The sequence below is a fragment of the Oryctolagus cuniculus genome, chromosome 14 (assembly GCF_051225735.1).
Source record: "Oryctolagus cuniculus isolate XC-2025 breed Fujian yellow rabbit chromosome 14, ASM5122573v1, whole genome shotgun sequence".
Taxonomy (NCBI): domain Eukaryota; kingdom Metazoa; phylum Chordata; class Mammalia; order Lagomorpha; family Leporidae; genus Oryctolagus; species Oryctolagus cuniculus.
Genome location: NC_142880.1, coordinates 11,891,567 through 11,919,119, shown reverse-complemented (window position 1 = coordinate 11,919,119; position 27,553 = coordinate 11,891,567). Strand labels below are relative to the sequence as shown.

General features: G+C 44.4%; 1 long non-coding RNA gene across 15 annotated transcripts in view; it reads right to left on the bottom strand.

The window, feature by feature from the left end:
- The window catches only part of LOC103349545 (uncharacterized), a 181,798-nt gene that overhangs the window by 137,959 nt on the left and 16,286 nt on the right, over positions 1-27,553 (bottom strand). For 13 of the 15 annotated variants that reach the window (XR_016220470.1, XR_016220469.1, XR_016220475.1 and 10 more), the window contains exon 2: positions 26,885-27,004. The exons of 1 other annotated variant lie outside the window; for it this stretch is intronic. This is a non-coding gene — a long non-coding RNA (uncharacterized LOC103349545). Of the gene's footprint in view, positions 1-22,537; positions 24,473-26,884; positions 27,005-27,553 lie in introns of those variants that run through there. One more of the 15 variants, XR_016220471.1, reaches the window with a different exon arrangement.

Genomic DNA, 27,553 nt, shown 5'->3' with positions numbered 1-27,553 from the left:
TGGTCAGCTTTGTCAAAATTGACATGAGACAAGAAGTGTAAAGGCAGGCGAAATCATTGTGTAATTGCAGCAGAAAACCTTCACATAACTTATTTGAAACTTCAAGATCCTTTGAGTAATTCATAGCATTTTCCTCTCTAAAATAAAAGCACCAAAGGATGGACAATGAGTATTGCCTGATTTCTTGGCACTCCTCACACACACACACACACACACACACACACACCCCTCTTAAATCCCCAAACTGAGTATTCATTTTTCAACCAAGAGAATGATTGTTTTCACATATAAATGAACTGATCCAGTGGGCCACTCATTCTGTATAATGGTAACCCTCTCTTACCTATTATAGTGTAATTCTGTCTGTAATTCATCTACTCCCGGGTGGTAACCCTATATTCAATACAGCTTCTGCACTCAAGTAGGCAAAGGTCTGATCTGGTCTGCTTCACCATATATACGAGGTATTTATGGCATGAATTTGGACTTTTCCCTCCTTTGAAGGAAACCATCAGAAACTTCTGGGTTCTTTCCAGTTAGAACAGTAGCATGAAGTTCACACCGAACTAGTAGTATTGGTCATGAGTCCTACTGAAGCGATTCTATATGCACCAGAGTAGACAATTAGATGTAAGGGAAACATTTTCTCCTAACTTAGATTAGTGCCCTTAAGTACCCAGCAACGTTTTCAACTGGTGGGATTCCTTTAGGAAAGCTGGTTACAATATGCAGCCTTATGCAACATTCCAAAGTGCTCAACTTTCAACTTGCGAGGAGTTGGCACTTGAGGACGCATGTTCTGGGGACAGAGTTCTCTCGCACCAGCACAAGTGCACATGTACACAGAAGAGGGGGCGGGTCATCCAAAGGCTTGGCGCAGCCCCTGGCTTCCTGCCCTACTTTCATGTGGCAGTGATTTCTCTGCACCAGAGGCACAGGGCCTCTCCTTGACTCACAGTGTCTGCCTCGCCTCCCACATACAAACCCACAAGCAAGCATGACCCAGCGAGCATTAAGAAGAAAGTTCTGACCTGACCACACAGCAGTTCTGGGCAAGAGCAACTCTGTGGAATAGAAAGTGGGCCTAACACAACCCCGTTGTCAGGAGTCCCAGCAGAGCCTTGGCAATGGAGCGCGTGGTCTCCGCTTGCTAGGTACAACCAGCAAACAGCACGAAATCTGCGTGTTGGCAGCAAGAGAACTTGGTGCTAGCATTTTTCTCAACTGAAGCAAGATGGATGATTTGGCCTGATACCTATGAGTGATCTGATATGTAAAATCACCTCTAAAAATAAAGGATTTGAAGAAAATTGTGAACCTTACGAGAGGAAAAATATGGTTAGATAATAAGGTTTTATGCTTGTCAAGAGCGATTTTAAAACATCATTAGAAGTATAAGTAGGTGAAATAAAAATATAAAATTGAATACCTATGGGTAGGGAAAACCCCCCACAGAAATTTAATCCCTGTGACTGGTTACCGTTGAGTTGTTCTACAATTTGCTGAACACCAAATTAAGCATTAAAAAAAAAAAAATAAACCCTGCCCTCCCAAAAATCTATGTAGATATTGGGTATCAGAAAAATCTGGCTAAAGGAGATAAAAATATTTCAGAAAAACATCTAATTTTTTTTTCAGTATGCTCCTGGGTCTTCACTGTTTTCCTCTCCCCCCACTGGGCAAAGACATTGTTTCACCTTCGCCCAAGGTCAGAATCAATGTCACCTCCCTTTTTCCTAAGTAGTGTTTGTCCAGTGACCCAAAGAAAACATGCATAGTCCCAGAGTAGGTTCAAGTTCAAGATAACACAAGCCCAGAGCTGCTTCTCTGAAGAATGGATTTGTATTTTTAAAGGTGTTATTGATTTATTTGAGAGGTAGAATCAGAGAGGGACAGACAGAAAGGTCTTCCATCCACTGTCTCACTCCCCAAATGGCCCCAGTGGCCAGAGCTGGGCCAATCCAAAGACAGGAGCTTCTTCCAAATCTCCCACATGGGTGCAGGAGCCCAACCATTTGGGCCATCTTCCACCACTTCCCAAGGACATAAGCAGAGAGCTGGATGAGAAGAAGAGCAGCCAGGACTCGAACTGGAGCCCATATGGGATGCCAGAGCCACAGATGGAGGTTTAGCACACTACACCACAGTGCCCGCCCTAGAATTTCTGTCATTGGAATATTGCAGTTTCTCAAACAAGCCCAGTGAATGCAAGGCGCCAGCCACAAAGCTGACCTCTATGTCCTAACAGAGCCTGGACGTAGAGTGAAGGCCAGGGTAGCTTCTGGTAGCAAGTGGTAAAACCACTTCATTGTTTCCATCCAGTGCGATGGCCAACTGCACTTTATCTATAAAACACCATGCTTATTAGATCAGAAACTTGGAGCTACTTCACATGGCACAGGACAAAGACACCAAGTATGCATCATCCAAGTAAGGTGACAAAAATAGAATCATCTTTCACCCAAAAATCATGTAAAACATTCCTCTAATAGGCTCAAGACTTTGAAGGTAAAATGAAGAAGCTGCCAGTGGTGCCGAGACTGAAGCACTCGAGCCAGGCTCAGTGTTTATAAATGAGGAAGAGCCAAACCAATAATAGCATTGCGGCATTGATTCTTTACGGTCTCGGTCACACCCACCTCATCACTTAATACATTTTTTCTCCTAATATGTGTTCAATCCTTTCTGACGGCTTGGCTCCATGCGTGGACAACAGAGCCAAACCATATCCCTCTGGTTGGGGTCAAGCTTGGCTGGACCTCCAGCGACTCTCCCAGATTAAGAGTCACTCTCAGCCGGCGCCGCGGCTCACTAGGCTAGTCCTCCGCCTTGCGGCGCTGGCACACCAGGTTCTAGTCCTGGTCGGGGCACCGGAGTCTGTCCCGGTTGCCCCTCTTCCAGGCCAGCTCTCTGCTGTGGCCAGGGAGTGCAGTGGAGGATGGCCCAAGTACTTGGGCCCTGCACCCCACGGGAGACCAGGATAAGTACCTGGCTCCTGCCTTCGGATCAGCGCGGTGCGCCAGCCGCGGCGGCCATTGGAGGGCGAACCAACGGCAAAGGAAGACCTTTCTGTCTCTCTCACTGTCCACTCTGCCTGTCAAAAAAAAAAAAAAGTCACTCTTACACAGGGCTTCACGTAATAAGACATCCACCTGTCTAACAAGCAAGAACAATCTATGTTTCCAGATTAGCTAGATGGACCTGGCACTTTACTTAGTATTCCACAGATACTCTGTCAGTCACTCACTCCTCACAATGACACTCCAAGGTTGCTGTGTCAGCCCATTTCACAGATGAAGGAATTGAGGCAGGAAAGTGAGAACATCCAAGGCCACAGAATCAGCAGATGGGGAGCCCAGGATCCCGCCAACACTGTCAAGACGTCACGGGTACACACAGGACGTTCTGTCGTACCTTGAGCCCTGACAAGTTAGGATCCCCGCTTAGGGAAATTCAGAAAATTTTACACGTTTGCATTGTGGAAGGATGCCAGCCCTCCTTGGAAGCCTGGTTAGAAAAAGATTGCCCATCTGCAGCCATTCTGCTCACTCACCTCCAGCCTCTGCCCCCAGCAGCCAGGAGAGATCAGGGCCTCCCACACCCACACGGCAGCCAACTTTTGCTTTAGGATTTTTTTTAATGCAGTCAATGATCTGACATCCCCTGTGTGCAAATACTGGGGGAGAGGTTACACAAAGTGTGTGCTACCTCAGGCCAAACCCAAAATAGCCCCGATCCTCCCATCCCTGAACTTCAAAGCCAGCCCCATTCTCCTGCCACTGCCGCTGCCTGGCGTTCTGCAGTGGGCACAGGCCAAGCCGCGTGGGTGGTCCCCATGACCCAGGCTGTCTCGAAGCCCGGGAGCAACCGCACGCCCTCCTTCTCCAGTGGGTCAGGCAGGGGAGGAAAAGACAGCGTTGATAAATACCCGCCGGCCTCCACCGTGGGAAAGGCCACTCAGCCTTTGGATATACTAATGTTTAAGTCTATAGATTATGTTCTTCCTCTATCATTTTTTCCTTTTGTAAATTTTGGTAGATAAGAGAAGAACCCCCTGTGGGAAAACAGTACTGGCTTCCGCCGTGAGTCCCAGGTGTATACTAATTAGCTTTAAAACTTATAAAAACTTCAAGCTGAAGACAGCTCAAGCAACTAGCAGCCACAGTTTGGGCTAATTAACTCTTCTGGTAAGATCTAGTGCCTGGATCCTGTGGTCTTCAAGATGCCAGGATAATGTACCCACCCAGGATCTCATCTGTTCTTTTAACTTTTTAAAAATTAATCAGCTTTATAATGGTGAACAACCTGAAATTATTTTTAGCTCTACTTATTTATTCTTTGCCCCCTTCATTGATGCATTCTTCAGTCTCTCCCAGCCAAACTCCAATCTCTGGTTAAAAATACAGAAACCTCCTCACTCTGCTCCCCCAGTAAGTGCAAACACACCCCAACGGGTAGAGGCAGGCTCATAGAAATAGGAAATGATGTGTCCATTGCATCCTGAGCTTGGCACTCTCAGAAGCCAAGGCAGATGGAGGATAGGAAAAGTCGAGAAAAGTATCAGCCAAACCTGTGTCTCGGAGAAACCCGAGACCCAAACCATCTTCTCTCATCTCCCCCTCCCCCTCTCCCCACACCCCCCACCCCCGCCCAAAGGAATGCTGCATCTACTCAGAGCTGCCTCTTTGGAGCTGGTTTGCAAATAATGAACACTGCACTTGTCACTATGGGCTCAGGATCAGGTAGAAGAAACCATCTATAGATGCCTTCACGGCTCCCACAGGGTAGTGGGCTAGCCTCTGACAGCCAGCAAGCAGGCCTGTAGAAGCTGCAATAAAAGCACGCTCAGTGCACCTGACTTCCCCACACCACCCCACAAGGGAAAGTTCCTGTCACAGCTTGTCTTGCCCACAGTTTACCTGGCGTGAGGATGTGTTCAGAAGACTTAGACGAGAAACACGAGTCTCCCGTCTTCTACTGTGCAAAGAGGACATGGGTGCATAAATCCAAAGAGCTGCCCACTAAGCCCTGGTCAGCTGTTACCTAGTTTTGTGGCTTTGGAGAAGACAATGTCTTCATCAAAGTTCAAGCCAGAGTGTTTCTAAGGCCACTTCCATCTATAAAGCTTCTGTGAAGGGACCCGTTCTCCATTGTTCCTTTGAAGATCAGCGGCCAATTTCATTGCAGGTTATAAGGTGAGGACCCGTGCTCAAGAACACCCAAATTGCACTTCACAGGAGATGAAAGGAAGCTTCAAACATCATAGTGACCACTATTTTCTGACATCAGGAGGGCTCTTGATTGTAATACCTGCATCAAACACTATCACTACTCTGACCCAATTGAGATTCTGTAGTGAATCAATAAAGCAACTCAAAGCTAAACCAAAATGATTATATGACAACAATAGAAACACCAAATGAACATTTCAGTCCTCGTTTTGTGCCAGACACTGAGCTAGGGATTTCCGCATGTGTTATCTCAGTTTAGCATTACACACTCTGTCCTCTCACTCTGCTCTCCAAGTATCCCAAGCTGGCCTGCCATCTGCCTACCTCCTGCACAAAGAGGTTCTACAAGGCAAGACCCTCGAACACAGGCACCCTCAACCTGCCCACGTGCACCCCACTGACTTGCAGACTTCATAGAGATCATTCCAGTAGTTCCTACTTGGAGAGAAAGAACACCAAAGTTGTTCAAAAGAAACGAAGCTCAGTGCTTGTCTGCCTCTTCCTGCTGTACTTCCTTCAAACCTATAGGAGTATTTTGTCTATGCAAGGAGGGACATTCTAGTGTCTAGATCAATATCTGTTAAAGCTTTTATGCTATAATAACCATGATCTTCAGCACTCAATATGTTTTGACGAGAACCCCTCCATGTCAAGTGAAGTGGGTAAATTCTTAGGTGGGAATTTTTAGACCCACTCCTTAGCTACAAAGTGCTTTCAGTAGAAAAGTCTATAATCATTAAGCCAAACACAAGGCAAAAGGTATTCCCAATGATATCATTTTAATCCCCTGTAAGTCCAACCAGCACAAACTTCATCATTACATTGCAATATTGTTAAGTAATGAGTTGAATTTTGGCAGACCATAAATCTTAGTTTTGTAAACATGCATTTGCATTTTTTCCCCTGGATTTTGAATGGAGCTAAAATTAGGTTTTTGGTTTTTTTTAGTTTAACCTCCACTTCAACTTCCTGCTACTGGGTATTTTACCACAACAAACAGCTCTATCCTTGACCAGGGTCTATAAAGAAGTCGTACGAGTTCTGGGAATAATGGTCCCACCTCTCATCTTGTTTCACATGATTCCACTATCCCTACAGGGACACAGAGCCACTATTGGCTTCCAAGGAAATACACTGGAGGCTCAATTAAAATGATGGGGCAGAAAGAGGAAGCATGGCCTCTCCTTTTCCTCCCCAGGAAGCTCTGCTTCCAGACCTGTCTTCCATGGAGGGATTCTGTGGGCCAGAGGCACAAGACAAAGGCGGGAGGCTCCATCCAGCACCCAGCATGGACAACGGCTGGCTTATCTCAAGTTCTTCACCTAGTGCAGACGCCCACGGGTCAGAACTGGAAGCAAGTCTCCCTCCAAAGGCTCCCAGCCTTTCCAGTTTGGGGGATGAAAGAGGGAGAGAGCAATAGAGAGACCCTATATTTGATACCCACAAAGGTGTGCACCTCATACAATGCTGTCGATGAACAGTAGGACAAATAGCAAGAGGTAGCAGCATAGCCCCTGTCTTCCAAACTCCCTGAGAGAGAGATCACACACTTTCCAAGAAAAGAAAACCCACTCATCAACCACTACTCACTGGTTCCATGAGGATCACCAGCTTTTTTCTGGCAGTTTAGGCAGCTCCTGCCTGAGAAGGCCCATTAAGGATTCAGGCAGAGAGGAGATTACAGCTGGGTCTTGAAGCCTGGGCCTGTGTGGACCAGGTGCAGGAGGCAGGTGAACAATCCCAGCAGTGGGCTGTCAGAAACAGTAGCCCCGAGTCTGGACAGAGGCGAGGGTATTCAGCAGGTGGCTGGGGTAGGAATTCTGCCACAGAGGAACAGGCAAAGTTCACACCTGTATCCCGTGATAGAGCTCAATGTTGAGTGTTGAGTGCATCAGGGATGGCTCTGACCTTGAGTTTTCCAATTGTGTTCCCGTGGTGAGAGAGGTTCCATCTGAAAATCCACTTGGTAGCATTTTGTGGGAAATCTGCTCTGGGACACTGAGGTCATCGACTCTCAGGAAAACAAGCGCGGTTGGTTGTGGTGTCTTCCAAGGGAAAGGGTGGCCTATGTGTCTCATGCCTGCACTCCACCAAGACACACAATGGGGGTCAAGGAGGGAGGTTTTAGCCAAAGAGAAATGCGATAAAATAGATGTTTTTGCAAGATCCATTTGTTAACAGTTCATAAGAGCTGCTGAGAGAAAAGCAGCAAGAAATAACAGTTTGGAGGCTTTGGGTGGAACCAGGACACCAATGACGCATATAAAAGACCAGGAGGAAGCACCTGGCTCCTGGCTTTGGATTGGTGCAGCACGCCGGCCATAGCAGCCATTTTGGGAGTGAACCAATGGAAAAGGAAGACCTTTCTCTCTAACTCTGTCAAAGAAAAAAAGCGATAGATTAAAGAGAATGTAGAACAAATCAAGCTACTTAGCATGACTTCTTTTTGTAAATTTTGGCTTATTATTTGAAAGGCAGGAAGAGAAAGAGGGAGGGAGCGAGGGAAACAGGGAATATCCTCAATCCATTGGTTACTCCCTAAATGGCCATGTCAGCTGCGACTGGGTCAAACCAAGGTCAGGAATTGGAAACTCAATCGGAGTCCCCCAGGTAGGTACTAAGAACCCAGCCATCCCCTGCTGCTTCCCACAGTGTGCATCAGCAAGAAGCTGCAATTCCAAGTGGCACCAGGACTCGAACCCACACACTCTGAAATGGGATGTGTGTATCCAGAGAGGACTCTCAACTGCTATGCCAAACGGAACCCAGCATGACTCCAGAGCGTCTTTAAGCCACGTGAAGGTTGTTGATGCTCAAGAAGGGTACCGCATTGGCTACTTCCACAGTAGGAATGATCATTCTTCATGAGCAAGCATTGTCACCCAACAGAGAGCGAGGCAAGAGGGCATTTGAAATGGAGCATGGGTGAAACAGGCCACAAGATAAAGGAGTAAAAATCTGGTGGACGGGCATTCTCACTTCAGTGAGCATTGTGGTCCAAAGGGTGAGAAAGCTCACTGCTGGTGAAGCAAGGGATACGAGGGAGTCCACGACCTTGGCAAACAGAGGGGAAGACAATGAATATAAATTTGCCTCCCTCGTGATTCTGAGCAGCAGCCCTGGACCTGACTTACTTCACCCACGCTTGTCTTTCTACCTCGTGATAAGGCTGTGATGTGTACAGAGCAACACCACGCATTTACGCCAGAGTAAGGATGTGGGGCTGAGGCCAGATCTTGTTTCAAGGACAAGCAACTCAGAATGCCTCCTGGAGAATATGGCCAACAGGCACTGTAACTATAGCCAGTGTCACTACAAGTTGTATTTATTAATTCTCTATGAACTCCTGAACTGAAACACACGGAAAATTTTAAGAATGATGCATGTCCTCCTGAAATACATACTCCACCTGGGAGCAAAGACACATATGTGTTAAAATTAAGGAATACAGTAAGAGATGGCACATGCTACATATAGCATAACTTCCTACCTTGTGTTTAGCCACTAATAGTCTTGGATATGCTGCTTTCTAGGATGTAATCAGTGGGGTATCACAGGGAAACTCTCAAGTAAGGCAAAAGAAAATACAATTTGCAAGACAGGAATCGCCACTCGGGTTAAGTGCAGAATCAGAGTTTGTCCAAAGCATGACAAACGCCAGCAGAAGCAGAGAACAAACAAGCAGCTCTTTGCAGAAGCGCTGGAACTGGCTGGGGCTCCCTCCTTACTGCACAAGTCTGTTATTTGTCTCCGAGCAGGCCGAGGGAAAGATGTGGGGAACATTGCCTTAGACAATGGCGCATTCACAGGTCACTTCCTGTCCCTTTCCATACCCCTGAGGGGGAATCCCAGCTTGGCTGCCCATACAGAGATGGCTATGTTACAAGCCAGGCTTCTGGACAAACGCCTGGCTGCCAGTCAGAGTCTCTGCTTGGGGCTGAGAGAGGAATTAAAGATAAGTATTCATGCTTACATGTCTACCCAGATGTAATGCAACCCAGAATCACTGCAAATCGCTGTCAGCGTGTCCTACACTTGGTGTACTCTAGGATTTTTCCTATCATCTGAGAAACAGAAATTCTTCGCTCCCAAATGAGCAACATTTTGAACTCAACCCTGACCTTCACATGATAAAAATCTGTGCCATTGAAAAGAAACATAAAGTGTTTTGTTGTTTTGTTCTGTCTCTTCCCCGGAAAGCGTCCAAGGGCAGAATCCTGTTGCCTGTGTTTCACAATGAAGACGACAGGGAAAGAACATGGTATTTTAGACAGAGCTTTCAGAAGAATCCATATAAGGGCAAAAGGAAACATTTGATGCTGAATTCTTTCCTAATTTAAGACATTTTGAGTCCAGTTCTTTTTCTTTTTAAGGGGAATAAGAAGAATTCCAATGCAAAATGCTCCTGGGATTTCTTGTGTGAGCCGAATGCAGTGATGAACAGATACTGCCCAAGTCATTTCAGGAGTCCCCAGCAACATGAACGTCTCCTGTGTGCCCACTCACGCCAGCCTGCCCCAAAGATGCCTCCCCTGACTCTCACCCTCATCCCTGTCCCTCCACATCATCGAATACTCGAGCATTCTGAACATGTTGGTGTGTTCTTTCAAACGCTCAGGCTGCTTCCTGGAAGTGTGATAAAATCTAATGCAAGGCTCATCAAAGCACCAGACGACCTGTTCCAGGACCACGAGGGGTTGCATCAAGATGTACAGTCCTGAGTCCATGCCTGTAATAAGTAAGCATCCAGTACCCACACAAGGGGAAGTGTGGCTACACCACTGGAACATCCCTGTGGTTCTGATCCACTGGGTAACGAACCCATCTCCATTCTACTCTGGAACATTCGTTGCAGATGTTCACCCAGTCACTTCATTCTGCCTCTTTTTAATCAACATAGTATTATGCTACAGAGACAATAGTCACACAAGGTATATATGTACTCCAGAACACCCCAGTTACATGCTAAACTTGGAGATCCAAGATTCCGGTTTGTGACCTGGCTGCTCCACTTCCCATCCAGCTCTCTGCCATGGCCTGGGAAAGCAGAAGAAGATGGCCCAAGTGCTTGGGCCCCTGCACCCATGTGAGAGTCTTGGAGAAGCTCCTGGCTTCAGAATGGCGCAGCTCTGGCTGTTGAGGCCATCTGGGGAGTGAGTCAGCGGATGGAAACCTCTCTCTCTCTCTCTGCCTCTCCTCTCTCTGTGTAACTCTGACTTTCAAATAAAGTAATCTTTAAAAAAATCTTCAATAAATCTTGAGAGTTCATGGAAAATACATGCCATAAAAATTGCGCAGATTTCAAAGTATTATTGCACAAAAATAAAATTCTTTTAATTCTATTTCTCCATGAACTTTCTGAGGTCCCATGTGTCTATGTGTGTGTGTAAACTGAAATTTTTTAAAGATTTGTTTGAAAGGCAAAGTTACAGAGAGGCAGGGAAAGAGAGAAAGAGGTCTTCTATCTGCTGATTCACTCCCCAGATCACCACAATGGCCAGAACTGTGCCTATCTGAAGCCAGGAGCTTCTTCTGGGTCTTCCATGTGACTGTAGGTGCCCAGGGACTTGGCCATATTCTGCTGCTTTCCCAGGCCATAGCAGAGAACTGGATTGGAAGAGGAGCAGCCAGGACTAAAACCAGCACCCATGTTGGATGCCAGCACCGCAGGCGGCAGCTTTACCTGTTACGCCACGGTGCTGGCCCTGCAAACCGAATTCTTTTAACCTTTAAATGAATCACCTTTTGAGGAATTTGGCACCTCACTATAGCTCCTTCTCTCTGAAGTCAGCACTCCTCCTCTTCTATGTATGGCCCAGCAGTGGTTATTGTGGCCATTTGGGGAATGAAAAAATGGAAAAATTGTCTGTGTCCCTCTTTCTCTGACTCTGCCTATCAAGTCAATTAATGAAAAATCTTAATAAAAAACACCTTTAGATGAAGAGGGTGGGGACAGAGAATGGGAGAATGACAGGGAACGTTATACTTTGTGAAGCATCCTTGCACTGAATTCTTAGGTTTTAATTAAACTAGCCTGACATGGATCTGTTATTATAATCAAAAGATGTTGATACAAGTTGCAATGTTGGAAAGAAGTTTCCACTTGAAAACTTTTTTTCCAGGGGCAGGTGTTTGGCACCACACTTAATAGGCCACTTGGATGCCTGCAGCCCATATTAGAACGCCTGGGTTCAATGCCCACCTCCACACCCAATTCCAGTTTCCTGTTCCCTGGAGAGGCAGCAGTGACAGCACAAGTAGTTGGGTTTCTGCCACCCATATGGGAGTCCTGGATTGCATTCCTGGCTCTGGCCCCAGCTCAGCCTTAGTCCAGCCCCAGCCACAATGGGCATTTGGGGAGTAAACCAGCAAATAGGAGCTTGCTGTACCCAGCTATCTTTCCTTCTGTCTTTCTGCCTATCTATGTATCTATGGAGGTTTCTCTGTGCTTCTCAGCCTCTCAGATGAGTAAATGTTTTTTAAAGAGAATCAAAATGCTTCCAGTGACTAACCCTGAATCATCCAGCTTTACCGGCCCATTGCCTGGTCATGACCATGTGACAGGTCATTTCAGGTAGTGCCAGAAATCAAATGCAACCCATTTGACTGTATGGTAATACATATACTTAATGTATAGCTCAATGATTCAGGTTTGATGAAGTTGCCTAAAGTAGTATTTTAGCACAAAGAATTTCAAATTAGAAAATACTAGCCAGCGCTGTAGCTCAATAGGCTAATCCTCCACCTAGCGGCGCCGGCACATGGGGTTCTAGTCCCGGTCGGGGTGCCGGATTCTGTCTCGGTTGCCCCTCTTCCAGGCCAGCTCTCTGCTGTGGCCTGGGAGTGCAGTGGAGGATGGCCCAAGTGCTTGGGCCCTGCACCCCATGGGAGACCAGGAGAGACACCTGGCTCCTGCCTTCGGATCAGCACAGTGTGCCGGCCGCAGCGCGCCAGCCATGGCGGCCATTGGAGGGTGACAGATGAAGACCTTTCTGTCTTTCTGTCTCTCACTATCCACTCTGTCAAAAAAAAAAAAAAAAAAAAAAATACTGCAGAGGCACAGTGTGGTGGCATAGCGACCAAAGCCTCCGCCTGCACTGGCATCCCACATGGATGCTGGTTTGAGTCCCGGCTGCTCCTCTGTGATCCAGCTCTCTGCTATGGCCTGGGAAAGCAGCAGACGGCCCAGGTGCTTTGACCACTGCACTCGCACGGGAGACCCAGAAGCAGCTCCTGGCTCCCGATCGGCCCGGCTCTGGCTATTGTGGCCATTTGGGGAGTAAACCAGCAAAAGGAAGATCTTTCTGTTTCTTCCTCTGTTATTCTGCCTCTCAAATAAATAAATCTTTAAAATCCCTCATAAAATCTTTGCATATTCCCTCAAAAAAGCAGTCACTCATGTAGCTCTTTGAGTTGCTTCTTCCACTCATCTTGACTTAACCATTTGTACTAGAAACTCCAGAATAATTTTTGGCCCAGACAATACTACAGGCAGATTTAGCAACAAAAGCATGTATATTTAAAAATTGCCCCTTACTTAGCATGTGTTAATACCATGGTGCATACCAGAGGAACAGAATAAAATCATCACAAGAAATTACTGCAAAAGACAAGCACTCTGGATAATTCAAACCCAAGGTTTTTAGTTCGTTCAGACAATTTGGTTTTGATTTCATACATCACCAAAGTAAGACATTAAAGACGACCCTAACAGAGCACTTTTTTTTGTTGTTTATCCGTGTTTTCCCCCGAGTTTAAGAAAGAAAGAGGGGAAACCATAGCATTTTTTATGGAGTTGATTTATAAAAATGAGTTTAGCAATTAAAATCAGATTTTTAAGAAAAAAAAATGCATCTGGGTTAAGTACTTATATTAAAAGTTTGAGCAGAATGTGGATTAAATTATTGGCTTTAAACCACCCTGCAAAAAAAAAAAAAAAGGCATTGACTCTGTAATGGAAAAATGAGCAGATCCAAGGCAGACAAGTATGCTGACACCAGAACTGCAAGCTACATTGCAATTTGGAACAGATTATCTTCAAATTTAATAATCTTAAGAAAATTCTGCATATAATGTCTTCCTAGCTAAAATTGATCTTTTCCTAGTATTTTCTTATACCGATTGTTTCTAATTTATTGCAGAAATCCTTCCAGCTATAGCTATTAAAACCTACAGCTTGATCTCCCAGTCACTTTGGGGTAGCAAATCCATCTCAGAGAGAATACCCCGTCTCTTGACCTGGATTCTTCTGGCCTAAAAGTTCCTCTTTTCAATGCCTCTACTCAAGAAAAAGAACAGCAAATCCAGACGAGCACCAGGCCCTTTGCTTTGTGAGTTGCCTCAAAGTTGGCAGGTGCCAAAAGGTCTAAAATGTTACGATAACATAGCTAATGTTATAAGTATGGATTTCTAAAGAAAGAAAAACCCTAATAGTACATTATTATTACAGTCCTGCACTAGATGAGTTTGCTTCCTTAAGACCAACACTATGCTGAAAAAAAGACCCAGCAGAAGTTGTTTTTGAAAGGGAGATTTAATGTGTAAGACTCCCATTACTTCTTTCAGTGTGAAATGTGCGTTTCCCATTGAATGTAACAGGTCACACAGGGTCATCCTTAGGCACTGAAGAGTCATGGACCAGGCTGACCCAACACTGGAGAACAAGCCATTTTCTATGCAAAGTCCACTAGGGACACTAAGAACCCACAAATGTTAATAATGCCCTTTGAATGCCAGTACATCCCACAGCTGGTGCAGAAGCCCACACCTGTCAGGCACCACACAACCCTCCTGGCGCTTACAGGATCCTTTCCGATGGAAACAGTATTCTTTATCGTTTGGCCTCAGTTTAAGTGGCATCCATTCTCTGCAGCTCTCCCCCGTCAGCACCTTCCCTTCACCCAACCTCCACTGCAGAATTAATAAATTCATCACGTGCTACTCTGTGTTACCATAGCATTGTGCTAATACCTGTAGCACAGCACTTATTGTGTTGTATTATAATTAGCTCTGTGTGCACAGGTCTAATTCCATGATCCAGGAGACTTTTCTGAGTGGGGACAATGTATAATTCACTTATTTGTTTTAATAGGTATATGGAAGAAAATTCATTGGAAATAAATGTATAGGGATAGGCATTTGGCTCAGCAGTTCAACCACTACATGCACCCCATATCGGGGTGACTAGGTTTGAGTCCAGCTTAAAGCTCTCCATTCCAGTTTCCTGCTAACAGGCAGATTGGGCAAAGCAGTCATGATGGCTCAAGTACTTGGGTCTCTGCCACTCATGTGGTAGACCCTGACTGACTTAACTGACTTCAGCCTGGCCCAGTTCTGGCCATTGCAAATATTTGGGGACTGAAGCAGCAGATGGGAGATCCCTTTGTCACTCTCTCTCCCTCTCTTCCGTCTGCCTGTCAAAAAAAAATCATTTCTTTAATCTAAAAAGGAACCAGGTAAAATCCCCTTAAATTTTGCCCATGTAGTCATTTGTTCATACCTCATTTATTCATTCATACCTCAATCCAACAGATAATATAAAAAATATATACTATTTCAAATTAATTTCTCGATCCAATCCTGGGTAGGGATTAGAGGGCACTGAGAATTTCTCAAAAATATGACACCATGTAGTGGACAATGGCAGAGGAAAAAATTATCCTGCTTAAAAATTTTGCTATGGCTATCCCTGATGCTAAACATAGCAAGTGCTTGATGAAGCTTGGTGAGTGAATGAGTGATTCTAGCTGAAGTTCAGCTGTTTTCAGTCAAAGCAATTGATACAAATATCTGCTAAAACTTTTGTCTTTACACAAACTTTCTTCTAAGTCAAGTTTATCCTGACAAATAACTAACCCACACAAGACTGATGTCATTTTTCACCAAAACCTTTAAAATTTTACATATATGCCTCTACTTTTAAAATATATATCCATTGATGATGTCAAGTATTTTTGTAACAAACTGCTCTTGCTTTGTGCTCCTTGCTTTTTGAAAAAAATTTGGCCGGTGCTGTGGCTCACTTGGTTAATCCTCCACCTGCGGCGCCGGCATCCCATATGGGCGCCGGGTTTTAGTCCTGGTTGCTCCTTTCAGTCCAGCTCTCTGCTGAGGCCCGGGAAGGCAGTGCAGGATGACCCAAGTGCTTGGGCCCTGTACCCGCATGGGAGACCAGGAGGAATCACCTGGCTCCTGGCTTTGGATCAGTGCAGCGCCGGCCGTGGTGGCCATTTTGGGGGGGGTGAACCAATGGAAGGAAGACCTTTTTCTCTCTCCCTCTCACCGTCTAACTCTGCCTGTCAAATAAGTAAAAAAATATATATATTTGAAAACCAGAGTCACAGAGAGAGAAGGAGAAAGAGATCTTCCATCTGCTGGTTTACTCCCCCAGGTGGCTCCAACAGCTAGGGCTGGGCTAGGGACTCCATCCGAGTGTCCCAGATGGGTGGCAGGGGCCTGGGTACCTGAGCCATCCTCCACTGCTTTCCTAGATGCATTATAAGAGAGCTGGATCAGAAGTGGAGCAGCCAGAACTCAAACTGGTACTCATATGGGTTGTAGGCATTTGCTGAGCTCCAATGCTGGCCCTATGCCCCTTTCTTTACATGCCGATTCCCTCTCAATGAAAGGAAAATAATTTTCCCTACAAACTAAAAAGATAGTATAGGAGCACTCATGCTTCTGTAAAGCAGGAAATTTGATGACCAGATCCTTCACCATTGATAACAAAGATGAGCCAGACTTGTGACACTTTGGTGCTCCTTCTGTAGCCTTGGCACATGATGTTACACCGGGGACCATGTGAGTATCAGGTACGAGCGACCACATTCCTAAGTCTGTAGACTGTAGGCTCTTGGCATTGGAAGGGGAACTCAGAGATGACCTATTTCAAGTTTCTGCCAATGCAAGAACCCCATCCCCCTATTCCTTACAAGTCAAGTCTTCCTGGAAACATGTAGGGGCAGGAATCATCCTCCCGCGAAGAGCCTACTTCATTTCAGAGGAAGTCTAATTCTTAGAATGCTGTTCCATTTATTGAGCCAAAATCAGATTCCCCGAACTTCAAACATTGATCCTGGCTCTAGCCTCTAGTGATTCAAAGATTTCATCTAATCCCTCTTCAAACATTGAGGGGCAGCCATGGTTCCCTCTAGGTATTTTCCAGTGCAGCCTATAAACCTGCCTAAATCTGTATCATCCAGCCCACATGTGTCTCCTAACCACAAGGACATCACGAGAGATCACTTCAAAGGCCTTGCTCACGTTCTGATGCCAGCATTCCTTCAACTTCCAATTAAATAAGCAAACTGAATTGGTCACGATCGCCCGTAAGAAACTCAGACTGCCTCTCAGCAATTGCTGCCCACTTTCGGGTGCACATAAACAATCTCTTCTAACACCACATTCGGAATCATGCTCATTTCTTTTTTCCAGAATCCATCGTTCCCTCCGTGTCAGTCACAGTACAACCAGAGGGAAAGAAATCCACTTTGAGCATTTAAGACATAAGAAAGGATTTAACACAGCGAATTGACTGCAAAGAGCAGAGAGGCTCCCTAGACCAGAAATGGCATGGAGCCACTAGGACTCCATGGGCTGGAGAAGCTGGAATTGAGACACATTTGAGAATGAAAGCCATAGCAACAGAGGAGACACAACTCCAGGCATTTTAAGGAGATACCACCTGAGCAAAGAGGGTCAGGCAATACCCGATAATCCTCTTCCTCCATTTAACTCTCCCATGAGGCTGAACCCAGCTGAACAGAAACCTGGAAATGCAACAGCCAGAAGGCCTAAGCAGAGCAGGGACAAAGTGGGCATAGGTCTCTCTCCACAGCTTCTCTACAAGTCCGCAAAGGCCACACCTTTAGAACATTTTAGTTCTCATGACACATTGGAACACTTTATTATGGCTTATTCTAGAATTTTCTCCTCACCTAAATGTCTTCCCCAATTCAGAACAAGCCACACACAACTTTGCTGTGGTTGCTACCCATAGCTCAGTAGCGTTTACCAGTGTAATTCAATGTGTCCCATTCTGGGAAAAAAATTTATTCTTATCCCATAGGAGCTATTCATGATTTAATCTCTTATTTGATGTTTAATTTCTATTTAATCATGTTTGCATGACATTCTTTAGTTTCCAGTTGGTCTTAGATAGTTAACTGGAGTTAAACAGGTCCAATTTTCTTTCCAAGAGAGCTAACTTACAGCATCCACACTTACTGATTGTTTTTCTAACAATGCACACCCAAGTTTTAGTATCATTGGGAGGAACACAAAAATGCATCCTGAAAACTTTCAATGGACACTGAATGATGCAAATCCAATGGTGTTCCCCATTATACTTATATTTTTTCAAGCAACTCCTTTCTGTTTTGAGATTTTTCTAAAAGAATGTTTCTACGGTATCCCAGGCACAAACATTTTTGCGTTTAACAGCCAGGAGCTCCGTGAACTCCTGTCAGCTGGTCGAGTTCATGAATTTTGCTCATCTTGCCCACAGAATGGCAGGCTTTATTGGTAATTGCAAAAAACAAACAGCACTCAGATCATTGTGTTAATTCAGGGTACACATCCAGGTTTGCCTGACAGCCCACAGTAAATGTTGTAATCAGAGATAGACTGACTTAAACAGCGAAACAGTGAGGAACACTATCCCACGCTGGCCACAGAGAGCTGCTGACCACTTCCAACTTGACCACATGTACTGACAAAATGCTGCTAGCACGAAATACACACCCAAGTCCAAACACCTAGCATAAATTAAAAAATGAGAAACACCCTGGTAATATTTGCATATTGATCACAGGAGAACATGCCCATTGTTGGCAAATACTGGGTTAAAAAAAATGTCAAAAGTGGGGCCGGCACCAAGGCATAGCAGGTAAAGCCGTCGCCTGCAATGCCGGCATCCCATATGGGCACCGGTTCAAGTCCCAGCTGCTCCACTTCCGATTCAGATCTCCACTATGGCCTGGGAAAGCAGTGGAGGATGGCCCAAGTGCTTGGGCCCCTGCACCCATTTGGAAGACCCAGAAGAAACTCCTGGTTCCTAGCTTCAGATCAGCTCAGCTCTGAGCATTGCAGGCAATTTGGGAGAGAACCAGCAGATGAAAGACCTCCCTCTCTCTGCCTCTCCTTCGCTCTCTGTGTAACTCTTTCAAATAAATAAATCTTTTTTTTAAAAAAAAAAAAAAGTCAAAAGCAACTTTTGTTTTTTCTTTCTTAGATCTGGCTCCTAGAAAACGTTAACATCCAGATGCAGCTAACACTTGTGCCTCTCCTTGTGTCTGTGTCGGGCAGTCCAGGTCCACAGCCAATGAAGCAGTGAGTGCCAAACATCTTAAATAAGCCCTCTCTCCTCCTAATTAGCTTTCCAATTGCAACAAATTCACTGTCAGACATTGAGGAGACAAGCCCATTCTCTTCACTCAAGCACAGCTCCCGCTGTGGTTCATAAGGGTTCTGCCCGAGCGAGACGAATGACAAGAGACCCATCATGATGTTTACTTTACACTCAAACATTTTCCCTTTACCAAAACTTTTCCAGTCGACTGTTGGCTACCAGGCTGCAGGAGTGCAGGATCGAGAAAGGATGAAGGAACCAGAGAGGAACGACTTGAAAGTGTTGTTTTGAAACGTGTATAGTAGCGCTGTCACCTGCTGACCTTTTCCATCTTACACATTTACATTTCCAGACGGCAGTGTAAGAACATTTCACCGCAGGTTACTATCAATCATCCTTAACCTAGAAGTGCAGTGTACGTTAGTAACAGTTAATTGGCATATTTAAAGTAAATAGCTACTTAGTTTTGTTGTGAAGGTTTTGCATACAAATCTTACACCACATACTTTTGTTTGTTTTGGTAACAAACATCCCTGTATTGGGACCACTTTTGACAGTGGAAGAACAGACAGGCCATGGCGTGGCAACACCTAGCACAGGAGATGAGAGGAGAGACCAGCAGCAGTGGGCCAGCAGGCCCTCTGCCCACCCAGCAACGCCCACACACGGGGGAGAACACAACCACGTGAGAAGGCAAATCGATGTGAAGCTGCAGGAGGGTGGTCAAGAAAATGGGGGTAAGGTGACCAGTGTTGGGGCACCACGGGTTAAGCTGCCCGCTGTGACACTGGTATCCTACACGAGCATTGGTTCAAGCCCTGGCTTCTCCACTGGGCAAACAGCAAAAGAGGGTCTGAGTACTTGGCTCCCTGCCACCTATGTGGAAGACCCGGATGGAGTTCCTGGCTCCTGCCTTTGGCCTGGCCCAGACACAGCCATTGAAGCCACTTGAGGAGTGAACCATCTGATGAAAGCTCGCTCTCTCCACATCTGTCTCTGCAACTCTGCCTTTCAAATATACAAATAAATCTTACAATTTTTTTTGAATGTTCCCTATGCTTTTTGCATGTGTTAATGACCTAAATCATGCAACTACTTAGCAGACATCATCATGGCCTCTTTCATTTGTTCAATGTCAGTTTCACACTCAGCAAGCTTCAGACGTGCCCAAGTGGAGGGAGAAACACCATTCCACTTCCCACTACCCCGAGGTCCAGTAGCAACTAGAATGGAGCCAATCCTTGGGCAGCAGAGCTCAACAGGAAATGGGTTGGTCATTTGATAAGCGAAGCCAAAATTGCACTGTGGAGTCATCTGTGACAGATACCTTAAGAACAAGTGACCCGAGCCCAGCATTGTGGCATAGTAGCTTAAGCCTCCACCTGCCCTGCCAACATCACCGATTCAAGCCCCAGCTGCTCCACTTCCAATCCGGTTCCCTGCTAGTGTGCCCAGGAAAGCAGCAAGAATGGCCTAACTGCTTGAGCCCCTGCACCCTTGCGGGAGACCCGGAGGAGGCGACTTCTGGCTTCAGCTCAGCCATCTGGGGAGTGAACCAGCAGACAGAAGACCTCTGTCTCTCCCTCTGTCTGTAACTCTACCTCTTAAGTAAATCTTTTAAAAATAACGAAGAACCTACCCTTCATTCCTCCAAGACCTGAAGATAGAGTGACCTGTGTCAACATTTCCTTGGCTATCTGGAATAAGAAGTCCAAACAGATCTTCTGGTAGCTCTGTGTGCAAGAGCATGAGTGAGTCAAACAATACGCACAGTTTTCCACACAGAGCATTGTCACAGTCCTTAAAAACCCTGTAAGTCCACAGAACATTCAAAGTCAAGGAGTTAATCATATAATTAGAAACCATGGTGATACCATGCGGTACTTCCAAAACAAAGTACCTGGCTCAATTCTTGCCTCCAGCTTCCTGCTAATATAAACCCTACTAGACAGCAGGCAATAGCCCAAGTAGCCAGGTCTCTGCCACCCACATGGCAAACCTGGATTGAGCTCCTGACTTTTGGTTTTGTACCAGCCCCAGTCATTGCAGGAATTTGGGGAGTGAACCAGTGTATTCAAACTCTCGCTATGTCTCTCTTCCTCTCAAAATAAAATTTTTAAATTAAAAAAAGTAGGCTAAATGATAGAAACTTAGCTATAAAAGTTTAAATGGAGCTTCGTTTTCTGATCCTGCTCTCTGCTGTGGCCTGGGAAAGCCGTAGAAGATGGCCCAAGACTTTGGGCCCCTGCACCCGTACAGGACACCTGGAGAAAGCTTCTGGCTCCTGGCTTCGGATTGGCACAGCTCTGGCCATTGCAGCCATCTGGGGAGTGAACCAGCGGATGGAAGACCTCTCTCTCGCTCTCTACCTCTCTCTGTAACTGTCTTTCAAATAAATAAAATAAATCTTTAAAAAAAAAAAAAAAAGTTTAAATGGAGCTTTAAAAACAGATTTATGCAATTTTACATAATGTGCATTTTCCATGAACTTTTTAAAGACCCCTCGTGTCGATAGTTCTGAACTCCATTAAGAATAATGAGGTAAAGATTACATAACCACTACTCATATCTAATATGATTTCTTTGAATCCGATTTGAAATTTCCCCCCCAAAAAAAGAAGTTTTACTTAGAATTTCCTTTGAAGACATCATGAATAAGCAGGAGTTGTGGCACTGATTGTCTGCAGACCTCAACTCATGTATTTTCAGTGCTTTGAATGTGACGACACAACCTGCCAAGTGAGGAGGGGCCTGGGCACTTGGCCTTCACGCACACCCCTGCATTGCATCTAACAAGTAAAGAAAGTTGCAAATAGCGTTATCTCAGGCATCAGAAAATGTGAAGAGGAGAATTTCTCAGTGAAACCATCAGGAAGAGTTTCCCATCTGTTCTAAATTTCTAATATTGAACTCTTCTGTTGAGGTCCACAATCTTTCATGGTTCACTGTGAATTTCTAAATAGATGTTTTGCCATTCCTAACGCAAAAACTGAAAAGCCAGAATTCCTTTCTTGGCCAGTGTTTTCGGAGCCTTCTCTCCAAGGAAGCTTTTCTGTGTCTATCACTAATACCACCACCCGGGCTGACATTAGGCTTGGGGCAGTAGTTGTCTCCTTGTCCTATATCCCACTCCATTCCTGACTATACCCTTTTCCTTCTCCTTTGCAATATTTTCAGAAGTGGCCCTTTCTTTCCACAACTACCTTCATAGCCCCTCAAGTGTGGTCACTAGAAGACTGCTATAAACTCCTCCTCCTGGGTGGATCTACTGTCTCCGTTACAATCCATACTACATAGAACAGTGACAATACAGACACTAAGCAGTGACTCTTCAACTACCTGTCATGGGGAACAGAGTGTTAATTTCCTCAACTCCAAGATTTGACACTGTGATAAACTAGCAGGAACTACTTGAAAAATGATCACATGTGGATGTTACAGCTATGTCATATCACAACAGAAGCTTCTTTCAGTTTCTCGATTTGTCTCATCATAGACTTCCTCCCATTTGCTCATCAGTCCCCAACTTCCAACCATGCTCTGAAAGCACCAATGGGCTACTCTTTCAGCAGTGTTATTCCCTAGGCTTGACATCTGCATCATTCAACATATGAGAAAGCAGAGAGATTCTTGCAAACATTCAGACTACTTAAGTCTAATAGAGGAGTGGAGAAATGACATACATGCAAAAATCTCATCTAAGTACATAAATATCAATACTATTCTGCAAAAGAGATCTCCAAACTGTATTCAAGTTGCTATCATGAAGATGGCCAAATCCAGTAATGAAGGGAAACAGAGAAAACACTATCAAAAAAAAAAAAAAAACCTACGAACAATCCTTTTACAACTAGTAAGCTTTTTAAAAATCATATATAAACAAAACATCCAGATTAGTTTCTATACCGGTGAGAGACTCACCCTATAGCTGTGTTTCGGCACACCATTTGTTTTATGGACTAAAATGCAGATAGCATAAACCTTATCCCGAGGCTCAAAGAGTGACAATAATCCCTTCCTTCTGGGTCCCCTTGCTTGAGCCAGATTACTTTTCATTCTGTTTCTTCATATACTTTGTAACACGATCACATCGCATTTTTCTTCAAAACTCTGGCAGATTGTTTGGGCTAGAGATAGATGGAGACAAGAGGCACCATCTGGTGCAAGATCTTTATTCCTTGTTAGCACTATAGGAGTTCTGGTATTTTACATGGTTCAAGCAGTAGCAGAGATTTTTTTTTTTTTAAATGCATACATTGAGAAGGTGTAAGATGGTCAAATGGCCCTTGGCACTGTCTGATTGTATCACTGGCTTCCTTGGTGTAGAGTTGGGTATTTCTGTTGTTTTTTTCCAACTCAGACAACCAGTGGCATATGGTTTCATGATTCACAAAGATGGTCCTTGAGTATAGATTTGACGATCTCAACATAACTTCCATGCTTGCCAGAGCTGTGTTGCAGCAGAGACAGCAAATAGCTCATGATATTTCTCCTCTGATGAGTAAGCTCCAGAATCTTAGATTTAATTTTGATCTGAGATTGAAAGAAAGGAACCATGCCCTCCCATGTCAGTACTCAGGCTTTTTCTCTTCAGAGATTTGCCACATCATTGACCCATAGCTTCAGGGACGAGAAGCTCAAATGACGCCCCAGTGACTTCTGTGGACTCAGGCTGAATGTACATACCTTTGCTCTTTTCCATAATCTGCTCATTCTAGGGAAGCCCAAGCCCTTCTCGAAACTTAACTGTCATTCTAAAACTCTGGTGACAGTTTAATGCAAATCTTCCCTTTTCACACACAATTAAAGTCAGTCTTTTCTACCGGAAAGAGACAAGAGTTGGGAACCTGGAGATTTGCCTGATGATGCTAACTTGCAGCTGCTTTGTGAGATTAAGTGAAAAAATAAACTGCAACAATGCTTTGGCAACAAACTCAAACACACAAAAATCGGGTCTTATACAAGTTCATCTTGACTGAAATTCAAGAACAAGTTAAAGGAAGCTTTCACCTACTGGTCCCCAATTTCAGAAGGCAACTTTGTATGATTGCTGTTGTGAGACATTGCCATCAATCTGAAGTGTCCATTTCAATGTCACATTAACCTCTATGAATCGCTCTGCCATTTTCCTGTAAATACATAGTCCTCATTCTTCCCTTTCCCCTTACCCATTCTCTTGGATTCTTTCATTCACCCTGCGCTGCACCCCCACTTCTCTTTTGGGCTTTCTTCATATCCTCACCTCCAGGCCTGAAATTCTACTTTCTCCCTACTGAGCCCTCTGACCATCTCGTCCCTGCCATGGACCACTCACTCCCAAAAGCCTCCTTTCTTGATATCAGCAAATGGTGCAGATGCCAGTGGGAAGGACTTGCAGTGTAGAAGAAGTAACAGAACACGCCTAAGATAAATAGGGTGCTATATTGAAGAAAGTCGAAGCCAATACGACAGCAGATGGTGTAGACAAACTCAATATGAAGCTGGTCAACCCGTTGCATTTGCCACATGGTAATTTATGAGCCACATATACAACTCAGAAGTGGGGCAACCTTGGTGGGTGGTGTTCGTTGACTCTCTTTACTCAAGAGCTATGCCACAATCAATTCTTTTTATATTTGTCCAAGAGACAGAGCACCTCACAATTTTGTAAGCTGTTCTTTTAGAAAGCCAGCAACTCGTGAGGAGTCACCTTCATATGCTAACTGCAAACAACTTCCTCTAACGATCAAAGAAAACTTATCATCTCTCTACTTCTCACTGGGTTTCAATTTGAAACAGAATGCTGCTGCTTCTCTCACCGCACACTGAGAAGTCAGTGTGCATTCTTCTATCTGGACCAGAAGGATAAAGCCACCTCTCCTTGCGGCAACTTGCTTCTTCTCTCTTCCGTAGGCTGTGGAAGAAACCAAAGATGGACTCCAGGAGTGACCAACACCACTGTGCCTTAACTTGTAATAATGTTAAGAATCTTGCTTAGGAAATTTAATCTGAAATTAGTGAAAAATCTGCATCCAAGTCACTATCAATAAATAGATCAACTCAAAATTTCCAATGGTTACCCTGGAATACAGCATGAAGGCCACATTTATCAAATTGGTACCATCAGAGAGCAACCTCTGTCTCCAATGTTTCAATTGCAATTTTCAGTAACTCAACTCCCAGCAAAACAATCTACTAGCTACTACCTTAGAACATCATGTGGGTTCATGGTCTAATTTTGCGTTTACATGCCTGTCTTTTGGTGACGTCCACCTCTTTGCTTCACAGTTGATCCAAACAACAGCTTCCTTGTGGATCTACCCTGAAGACGGATGCCATCTGTAGTTCCTTGCCAGCTACTCAAACCCTAAGGAGCCCTCTCCTCTCTAATCAGAGATCTCTCCTTCCACCTTGATTAGAGGCCTCCTTGTGTGCTGTTTGCTAGACAACATTTACCTGTGTCCCTTCCTCGACACCAAATTCAGTTGTTTCAGGTTCTGTGGGGACGTTTCAGAATATCAGTTCCTTGGAGACAATAACATTTCTAGGTAGAACCTTTATAAAACTCAAGAAAGGCACTCATTCTATTTGCCAATGGATCACTTTGTTGAATCCCTGCGTCTTAAACTTCAGTGCATAATCAATGTTAAACATTCAATTTCACATTTCTCTAACTGTAAAGACTTCTGACAAATTAAGGATAGCTTTATAAAAGACTATTACTAGGCATTAACGTAAGCCTGAGATAACACCCTGAAATCTAACAGCAGAATACAGATTGAAGCCTATGAAAAAAGAGCAGAGATTTAAAAACTTTAAATCAGCAGTAATGTACTGATTTTTAAGACATCTTTTCAATATAGCTAATAGTCTGACCATTAACACAGTGCTACAAGGTTTTCCCCTCGCAATCAGGATCTGTAGGATTGATTCCATCAAACACTGATGACCAAAACCAAACATGCAAATTAGGTTGTGTTAAAAAGAAACTAAGACAAGCCTGACTGTACACTCAGCTAGATTCTGAAAGGAGCATTCTGTTTGACTACCTTGGACAATGGAGCATTCTAGAAGGAACTGGGGGAAATAAATTAGGGAAGGTGACAGTGCATAGAAAAATAAATATAAGTGACAATGACAAATTTTACACCAGCTGCACTGTGAGTATACATATATAGAAGTACTGAACACATTTTTTATGCAATAGCAACCATTTCCATTCAAACATTGTCAGTTCAGTGAACCAGGTGGACTGACTTCCCTCAATTAGTTGGATGGTTGATTGAACCCACAAATGTTAAGTCAAAAAAACTTTGTTCATAACTTAAACTGGCCTTAAAGGTTGAAGCATTGATAGCAATAGAAAGTATTTTCTAAACTTAAAGTAACACACAAAATGTTGTGTCACAGACCACCCACTGCCTGCCAAAGACGTGCGCTCCCTGTGCTCAGCGCAGAGCAGTTCCCAGAAGGTGACTATAGGCCCAGAAGTCTGCTTCCCCGCCCCACTTGCGTGTTGAGGTTGTCACGTGCTTTGTTCTTGTGAAAGAAACATGTGCATAAAAGGTATGGGGTATTGGGGGTGGGGAGCAGAAGACAGGGCCAGCACTGGTGCCTTCTTCACAATCCCCCTGCCCATATCTGTCCAGGGTCCCTTCCTTTCATACTTTCATCACTGCTACCTTCTGGTCACCCTGGTTGGGCGAAATGTCATAAGGCAAGACTTCTTTTCCCAAATCTGGTATTTATTCATGTCTAAGGAGGCTCCAAAAAGTTCATGGAAGATGAGCATAAGGAAAAAACTCTGCATGGATTTCAAAGTTATTTTTGCACAAAAATAAGGTTACCTTGTTATTCTATTTTTCCATGAACTTTGTGAAATGTACTCCTATTTGCCTACTGGAAGCTTAAAGGGAGACCTAGGAAGGAACCCAGTTATCTGGTGAAAGCTGAGAGCAGGGACCATGAGTCACAACTGACAACTGACATTTGATTGTAATAACAATGAGGATGGAAATGAAGATAAACACAACTCCCTTTACTGTTCATTTTTTTTTTTTGAAGAGATCTTTTTAAAATTCTGTTCAAACAGAAATTTCTAAAGCTTTTCCTGTATACTGTTTTAAAAAATTATTTCAATCAAAACTGAGCTAAGCAGAATTTAAAGAATCCCTCTATAACATCGCAAAGAGAAGCCTGGTGAAGCCTTTTGCAATTTATTTCCCCAGAGGCGTTCACTGTCATCTCTAGGGCATCACCATAGCCAGTTTGAAAGTCAAGGATTCAAGCCACAGTCCATCTAAGAAAACTGGTGTGGTATCCTTACCACCACGCAGCGCAGATGTTCCTTTGTCTTCCTAAACATCGAATTCACAGTGAACTTGGATGAGCTCGCATCTCCACTGCAGCTTCCTGGAACTAACATCATGCTGGACCAGTGACAATCCTGGGATGGGAAAGCAGAGTCAAACCTGATGTGTCTCAAAGACCAGGGAAATGAAACACACGCCACCTAATTGTCATACAATCTCCTTAACTGTGAGCTAATATTAGCATTTGCATGGAAAGACAATAGATAGCATAAGGTAAAAATCTCATTATTTTGATTATATATATATATATGAATCGCTTTTTCTTGACTTGAATAGATCCCCTCTTTTTTCCAACTTGTGCTGTTATTGGGTTTTCCAAATATAATGGTGTTTCTGACCAGTATTAATTGCAGCTTAATGGCTGTTAAGCATGGAATTGTGTGCAAACACACAGTTTCCCCACCTTTGACTGTTCCTTGCCTCTGGCCTCTGTCAGGGAGGCTTGCTAACTGCATCTCAGGGGAGCAATCACACAGCTTGACTCGGCCTGTGGCTCTGACTGTGGGGACTTCCTGAAGTCACAACCACTTTGGCGTCCAGAACTGGGGCACATGGCGTGTCTACTCTTCATAAAATCCAGAGATTGCAAGGGAAGTGCGGAACATGAGGGCTGATTAGGGATG